This window comes from Protopterus annectens, chromosome 7.part0 (genome assembly GCF_019279795.1).
Source record: "Protopterus annectens isolate FY-2018-M chromosome 7.part0, PAN1.0, whole genome shotgun sequence".
NCBI lineage: Eukaryota > Metazoa > Chordata > Ceratodontiformes > Protopteridae > Protopterus > Protopterus annectens.
The window spans coordinates 730,142,113-730,151,733 of record NC_056739.1 but is presented as its reverse complement, the minus strand read 5'-3'; positions in this window follow the sequence as shown (position 1 = coordinate 730,151,733).

Genomic DNA, 9,621 nt, shown 5'->3' with positions numbered 1-9,621 from the left:
TATACCACCTATGTCATTGCATACAACAGCACAGCATTGGGGGAAGAGCAAATTCCCAGTCCCCATTGTACTATGATCTCACACACCAACAAAAAAGAACATTCCTTCCTTTGAACATGCAGAAGTCTGCAGGTTCGACTCCCGCAGCAGGTAGTTAGTTTACTGACACTGTAGTGCAACATAAAAAGGGTACTGCACTCTTGAGTGTGTCATGTTTCACATAAAATTTTAATCTGATGTTCCATCTGCTTGACTTGGTGATAGCTTAGGTGGATGTAAAATATCCCATGACACCTATCGAAAATAGTAGAGGAAGTTTCCTGATACCCTGGCCAAATTTCCCCTAGTAGTTTAAAATACCACCTTGCAACTCCCTTGAAAAGACACCACTAGTCTAGTGCAGCTGACCTGGCCAGCAAAGGAAAAATAAAAGTAGGTATGGATATATTAAACTGGTCCTACTAACATTTGATTAACTCACATACAAGCGACAAAAAAATCAAATCAGTAAAAGGTCAACAGGAAACAGTAGGTGAACCAGGAAATAGTTCTGGAACAAGTGCACTACATAATCATTTTGTAGGTTGTCACCCCTACCCATATCTCTCTCTCCTGTACTTATACATAACTCAGAGATTGCACAGTACTGGGAAGAGGACATAATCCCTTCCCCACCTGTTAACAAATGAAGTAAATGAATGTGAGGTAACCCATATATATATATATATATATATATATATATATATATATATATATAGATATATATATAGATATATATATACCTGTAACCTTCCTTAGTCATCTACTGTGCATTGAAAATAAGAACTGCCAACAAAATGAAGCCACAACACTTGACCAAGCTTACTCCACAAACACTATAGACCTGTACAATGATCACCAAAATCTAACAAAACTGCTACAAATACATTTTCAATAATAACATTCAGCAAGAAAAACAACCTGCAATCACTACAAAGAAGTGAGTATAATAACACTCCAATCACACTCACACACACTACATATCATGTGACTGTATCACCTCACAGACCCCAACAAGGGCTATTTACCATTCCCTGTTACTTATATATATTAACCCCATGGTCTCACAACTACAACCAAAGAGACTACACTAGGAGCACTGTGCTGCACTCACCAGACTGGTATTTTAACAGGTTGCTGACACCTTTACAGCTTGTGGATAATATGAGAAGTAGGCCTATCACATGTACCCACAAACAGACACACACACACACACACACACACACTGATATATATTGGTCCCGTGTCTGTGGTTGAATGCTGATTTTTTTTTTTTGGTCAGCTGCAATGTTTGAGCATGATTAGTAGTACATTGGTCTTGTTGTTGGGTTATACAGAAAGGACATGACTTTTCCTCCAGGAAGACCCATGTGACAGCTTTTTCTGGCAGTTGTTAAAGAGAATTGCCAAGGAGGAAAGGGCTTTCCCTCCTGCTGGACCAATGTTTTGGTTTTTGAATGGTGCAAGTTTTGATATAATGGGCTGGCTTGTTTTGCAGTCAAGCAAAATCTATCAAACAAAAATGACATAACTATATTACACACATACACATACACACACACAACCATAACACAACATTTATTTGATTGCTGAGTTTGTCAACAGTTTGTCAGTAGCTATATTACTGGTTAAAAGCTATCAATTGCGTTTATTATTGCCTGCAGGGTGTGTTGAGTCACAGTGACTGTGGCTTGGTGTATGGTGTTTCCCTTCTGGCTGTGGTTGTGCAACACTGGAGTTAATATGTATACGTTATGGGGTGTGACGACAGAGACCCATATATGGTGGGTGTGGGGTCAAACTCTCCACATAAAATGTGTATTTGAGTCTTTATATTTCTGTGTTTTGCTGAGAATATTTTTTATTAATTTACATTGGTTAGTTTATTTCTTCAATGAATTATGAGGTCAACATTCCATAATAGATGAAATTGCTGCTAATGCACACACACACACACACACACACACACACACACACACACACACATATATATATATATATATATATATATATATATATATATATATATATATATATATATATATATATATAGATAGATATGTGTGTGTGTGTGTGTGTGTATATATATATATATATATATATATATATATATATATATATATGATATACACAGAAACACTCAAAAGAGCGAACATAAAAGTGATCTTTTTAGATTGACTCACAAAATAATGAAAAAGATACATCTCTTCAGTAGGGTAAGACTGCCTACATCCCTCACAGCCCCTGATATTTATATATACCACCTATGTCATTGCATACAACAGCACAGCATTGGGGGAAGAGCAAATTCCCAGTCCCCATTGTACTATGATCTCACACACCAACAAAAAAGAACATTCCTTCCTTTGAACATGCAGAAGTCTGCAGGTTCGACTCTCGCAGCAGGTAGTTAGTTTACTGACACTGTAGTGCAACATAAAAAGGGTACTGCACTCTTGAGTGTGTCATGTTTCACATAAAATTTTAATCTGATGTTCCATCTGCTTGACTTGGTGATAGCTTAGGTGGATGTAAAATATCCCATGACACCTATCGAAAATAGTAGAGGAAGTTTCCTGATACCCTGGCCAAATTTCCCCTAGTAGTTTAAAATACCACCTTGCAACTCCCTTGAAAAGACACCACTAGTCTAGTGCAGCTGACCTGGCCAGCAAAGGAAAAATAAAAGTAGGTATGGATATATTAAAGCTGGTCCTACTAACATTTGATTAACTCACATACAAGCAACAAAAAAATCAAATCAGTAAAAGGTCAACAGGAAACAGTAGGTGAACCAGGAAATAGTTCTGGAACAAGTGCACTACATAATCATTTTGTAGGTTGTCACCCCACCCATATCTCTCTCTCCTGTACTTATACATAACTCAGAGATTGCACAGTACTGGGAAGAGGACATAATCCCTTCCCCACCTGTTAACAAATGAAGTAAATGAATGTGAGGTAACCCATATATATATATATATATATATATATATATATATATATATATATATGTATATATATATATATATATATATATATATATATATATATATATATAGATATATATATAGATATATATATACCTGTAACCTTCCTTAGTCATCTACTGTGCATTGAAAATAAGAACTGCCAACAAAATGAAGCCACAACACTTGACCAAGCTTACTCCACAAACACTATAGACCTGTACAATGATCACCAAAATCTAACAAAACTGCTACAAATACATTTTCAATAATAACATTCAGCAAGAAAAACAACCTGCAATCACTACAAAGAAGTGAGTATAATAACACTCCAATCACACTCACACACACTACATATCATGTAACTGTATCACCTCACAGACCCCAACAAGGGCTATTTACCATTCCCTGTTACTTACATATATTAACCCCATGGTCTCACAACTACAACCAAAGAGACTACACTAGGAGCACTGTGCTGCACTCACCAGACTGGTATTTTAACAGGTTGCTGACACCTTTACAGCTTGTGGATAATATGAGAAGTAGGCCTATCACATGTACCCACAAACAGACACACACACACACACACACACACACACACACACACACACACACACACACACACACACACACACACTGATATATATTGGTTCCGTGTCTGTGGTTGAATGCTGATTTTTTTTTTTTGGTCAGCTGCAATGTTTGAGCATGATTAGTAGTACATTGGTCTTGTTGTTGGGTTATACAGAAAGGACATGACTTTTCCTCCAGGAAGACCCATGTGACAGCTTTTTCTGGCAGTTGTTAAAGAGAATTGCCAAGGAGGAAAGGGCTTTCCCTCCTGCTGGACCAATGTTTTGGTTTTTGAATGGTGCAAGTTTTGATATAATGGGCTGGCTTGTTTTGCAGTCAAGCAAAATCTATCAAACAAAAATGACATAACTATATTACACACATACACATACACACACACAACCATAACACAACATTTATTTGATTGCTGAGTTTGTCAACAGTTTGTCAGTAGCTATATTACTGGTTAAAAGCTATCAATTGCGTTTATTATTGCCTGCAGGGTGTGTTGAGTCACAGTGACTGTGGCTTGGTGTATGGTGTTTCCCTTCTGGCTGTGGTTGTGCAACACTGGAGTTAATATGTATACGTTATGGGGTGTGACGACAGAGACCCATATATGGTGGGTGTGGGGTCAAACTCTCCACATAAAATGTGTATTTGAGTCTTTATATTTCTGTGTTTTGTTGAGAATATTTTTTATTAATTTACATTGGTTAGTTTATTTCTTCAATGAATTATGAGGTCAACATTCCATAATAGATGAAATTGCTGCTAATGCACACACACACACACACACACACACACACACACACACACACACACACACACACACACACACACACACACACACACACACACATTCATATATGTAAATGCAGAGTGCACATAGTTTGCCATATGAAATCACTTTCTGTTCTTTACTTATACACATGACAAAGTATAAGTTAAGGATGGTATACTGCTCTACTACTTAAAAATGCAGAAGCCCTCAGTCAACAACACAAGAAGGAGGAATTTCTAAAATACCTTGTTAAGATTCTGGGAAAAAAATATCCAAATCTAAGAGAAGAATTCAGCAGAGGTTCAAAACTGGAAGAGCAGAAGAAGTAATTGTTTAGAAATTACCATCTTACGTTATTTAGCTAGTCAGAGGTTCCTCTCTTTTTCGTTGTCCTCACGCGTGATAAATATATTCTTGGATTTGGGCAGTTTGCAGACTAAATCATTAGACTTGCTTATCCCATGTATTGACATGTAATGTAAAAACTACTGAAGCACAAAACAGATATGCTCTTTATGTGTCAAACTTCAATCAGCAACATGTATGTAGTGTGTAAGTATGTTTGCCTTTAGAGAAGGAAAAGAATGTAAGTTTTGCAGACTTTTAAATCTGAGACCATAATACAGATTGGCCCCATATATATATTCATGCAGGGAGCAGATTGATATATGGCCTATCAAATTGCAAAAGGAAAGCAAGACGAGTATAAATCATGCCACTTATGGTTCACTTTATTTTACAGTTTGACCTACCATCGCATCATGTGCATTGAAGTCAGAGCATGACAGATGTTCCTCTCAGCAATAAATCCCTTTCAAAACCATTACCAGGTGTGTTTAAGCAATGTGAAGAATATATGCCTTAAAAGTGCAAAGCCTCTCAGCCAGTGCTTGAAAACACACACACACACACTTACAGATCTGTCTGGTAGACCATTAAATATAAAGTAGTCAAAAGACTTTTTAGCATACTGGCAATACCTTAGCATGATGGTGATATTTAGCCACAAATACCTTAAATCCAATGTTACTTTGGTGAGACAAATAAAGTAAAGAAGAGTAGGAACCAGCTACAGATGAAAACTGTGTCACCCAAACATTCCCCCCAAATTCAACAAGCTCTGCATGCAGTGCAGGAATAGTGCAAGAACTGCTGCACGCAATATGGCCAATAAGTGATCCAGAAATGAGCTCCCAGGACGTGCACGAATGCTCCTACACTATTCCTGCATGGCACCACTGCTATATGCTAATTACCCCATTTGCTGGTGAAATCCATGCAAATGAGGTGAATTAGTGATCCAGGAAGCAGGCAAACATCTGTGCAGGAATAGTGTAACCTGCAGGAATGTATTCAGTTACTAACCAAATACATTTCTGCAAATTACAAAACAGAGGCATGACAGCTCCAAAGAAAGCATGTATTCAATGTAATAGGCATGCCAATGGCCAAATATATGGCCACTGGCATGAGAAATAGTTGCAAAATTATAAAAAAAAACTTTTTTTTGGCCGATTTCAGCCATTTAAGCGTAGGGCAATGGTGCGCAAACGGGATTGGCCCGAAAATAAGATAAAAAGTTGGAAATAAGTTTTTAAACCAAAATCAGCATTTTGCCATGATAGTCAATGGCATGCATACGACAACAATACCAGAGAATAGTGGTTGCTAACGGGGAAGACTCAGTATGAGTGTGGTAACTATGAATTAGCATTCTGTTTTATGCAAATGAGGGGATTGATACTGAATCATAGATTTCCTCTTAGTGTTAGCTTGCACCCAACTGTGTATGTACAGCAACATCATGGTATAAGAGGTAGATGACCTCATAAGGGGGAGTGTCATGCATGCTGTAAACTTATTGGAGCTCTGTGGCCTGTGTTTGCCCTTAGCTAAGCACAGCTAAGGAAGGGTGTGTGTCTGAGGCTGGCTAGCAGTGTTTACATTGCCTAAACGGGTGTGCGCATCGTGCACCAGGTTTTAAAAAAAAAAAAAAAAACAAATACATAGGAAATAGCAGCTCTGTTCACATTTGAGCACTGGGTATGTGCGCAGTGCATCGGGGTTTAAACAGGAAGGCAATGGGAAGGGAAAAGAGCAGTAGGAAGGCCCATCAAGGAGAACTAGCATAGCTGTCAGGTGAAATGTATCAGAATCAGCCAATTACACATGGAACAGCCTAGCACATTACTATAGACTATGTAAACGCCTTCCAGTCTGTTTTTTCCCACAAACTCTACACCACCGGTGTACACAGATGGGGAAATTTTACCTGACAAAACTAACAAAATATTAGGGGCTGCTGTTGCTCTCATACATCAATATGTGAAAGAGGCGGTTTACTATTGAAAATGCGAACGGCACTTGGGCGACAGTCGGATAGTCGAACGTATAAGGTCGTAAACACGGATGTCGAAGACATAATAATCAATCTAGGAACGGTTTTAACATGGGTTGAGGTAGGGAAGATGTTTGTAGTAGGGAATAATACTGAACACCTACCTCGACCCATGTCAAAACTGTTCCTAGATTGATTATTTTGTCTTCGACATCCTTGTTCTGACCTTACTCGCTCGACTATCCGTCGTGATTTTCAATAGTAAACCGAAAGAGGCTGAGGGTGGTGAGGATGTGAATGCTGACGGACAAGGCACAGTGAGGAGAAGGAGAAGAGTGTACAGACTCAGGGTAACCTACCAGGGGCTACATGAGCTGGAGATAGTGGAGCGCTATAGGGTGGACAGGGACATTCTACAGCAGATTGTTGAGCTGTGTCGGCCACGCCTCACACATAGAACCAAAAGAGGGTACCCATCTCAGTGGATACCAAGGTATGTGTAGGCTTAAGAATACTAGCCACAAGTACCTTCCAAAGAGAAACTGGGGATATCATGGGGATCTCACAGGCATCAGCATCCAGGGTACTTCAGCAGTTCCTGGATGCCATGTCAGCACATGCCGGTGAGCACATATATTTCCTCAACACCCATGAGGTGTTGACCAGCAATATGGATCTCTTCCACCAAATAGCAGAATACCCTGAGGTAGTGGGTGCTATAGATTGCACGCACATGCACATCAAAGCACCACCCAGTGAGTGGGGTAGGGTCTACATAAACTACAAGGGCTTCCCCTCCATCAACTGCCAGGTCACGTGGAATGCCCAGGGCATTATCTTGAATGTCTGTGCTGGCAGCCCTGGAAGCTATCACGACTCCCACATCTGGCATATGACACAGCTGTACCAGTTATTTGCCAGTGGGGACATCCCACATGGCCACCTAGTGGGGGATGCTGGTTATGCACTGGAGCTGTGGCTGATGACACCCATCAGAAATGCACACATACCCGAACAAGAACATCATAATGAGGCACATGCACAAACCAGGATCATTGTAGAGCGTGTGTTTGGAATGCTCAAGTCATGGCTCTGCTGCCTTGACATATCCAGTGGAGCCTTGCAGTACTCTTCAGCTACATGTACGCAAATGTTCATAGCATGTGCCATGCTACACAATATGATCCTGCGGAAACTGCTGCAGCAGGAACAGCACGGGGCAGTGCCACACAGCCCTCCACCATTGCCAAGGCCAGCACAGGCACAGAAGGACTTGGAGGAGGAACAACCTGAGCCTGCCCATGTAGGCAGAAGGAGGCATTCCCAGTATGCCTAGGCTTTGGCAAAGAGGCAACGCATAGCAAATACACTGACACTGTAGGGACCCAGTGAATGACACCTCTCTCTGACTCGCATATACAGTAAAAGGAATGCCAAACATGACACCACCTGTGCTTTACCATGTATAGGGAGTGTACTGTGTGTATCTGACAGTCAGCTCTCCAGCACCATCCTCAATACTGCCACAGCCACAAGGTAAGTCACTCTTCCTCTCAATTGCTGAATGGAGTAGTATGTTCTGATAGTTGTATCTATGGTATGGACGTGAGCATGCAAGGGAATCGGGTGGGCGAATGGGATGGCAAAAGATAGTGGACACCTATATGGGCAGCATGAAATCCATAACAAATACTGGTGTCAGCATACTAGGCAGTACTAGACAAGGTGACAAATCCCACTGCAGTACATGTGGTGGCCCAAATGTGTGTCCATAGGACAAACACATGCATGTCAGTGAGGCTCACATACCCAACACCAGCCTCAGCCAGCAGGACAGGTGTAGATGACCATAATAAAGGCTGGGTTAAGGCCTCCAATTGATGGCAATGATGAACAGCCCCCCTCCAGACCTATACAAACAGACTAAAACAGGTCTGACAGTTGTATGTTAGTTCTGAAGAGTAAAAAGTGTGGAACTGAAATTTAGGTCAGTAAAACCTAAGATCTGTACTCTACTGATATGCCTCCAGTCTGCATGATAGGTCAGAATACAAAATGAAATGGAAACCAACAGAGTACCTGAAATACCAGAACAGTCATAGCAAATGTTTAAAGTTGTCAGGTGTGCGCCCTCCCCCCCACAATCCTATGTAGAAATTCTGTAACATGCATGTGTGGGTTTAATAACATTGGCGCACAGATTACCTGACCTGGCCCAATTTACAGGATAGATTGTTGCATGTGTACAATATGCAAGGTTCCATGTGTTAGGTTGTTGTGTGTTCAATATTGCCTGGAAGTGGTCAGCATGTAGGCATGGAGGGTTGTGTCTTGGTGGCCTGTGGTCAGTACTGTTGAGGATAGGGCCATGTTCTGACAACTGCAATGCCAACCACAATGCTTATCAACAATACACATGTCAGCAGTCGTCCATACTCACTGTCCAGATGTCAATTTCTGTCACCGTCTGAAAGATGGACATGCTATGAATGTGGGCCCAGACATACACACAGTACACAGGTAGAAGTACCCTTGACAGAGTACATAAAAGGTAACTGTCAACTGCACACACCTTTGGAATTGTACATACAGGTTAGCAGCACATTACTTGTCTGTGTAGTATGGAATACTCATGTAGTCTGGCCAATCAGTGGCAGACCACAAAAGGCACAATTATGAAGTAATGAGAGACTGCCTATGTCCCTGCACAAGGCAGCATAAGGAGAATGCCTCAGGTATATCTGTGAGTCAGCTGCAAGAAGCTTCCATATCACACATGCACTCTGCTCCCCCCACCATCAGCCACAGGTTTATCACAGGTCATATCTTTACTGTTGGCAATGAGTACAGTAAGACCCCCACTTCTGTATGGGAATACCCACAGAATGCAGCATGCTGAAGAGGTGTCCAATGCA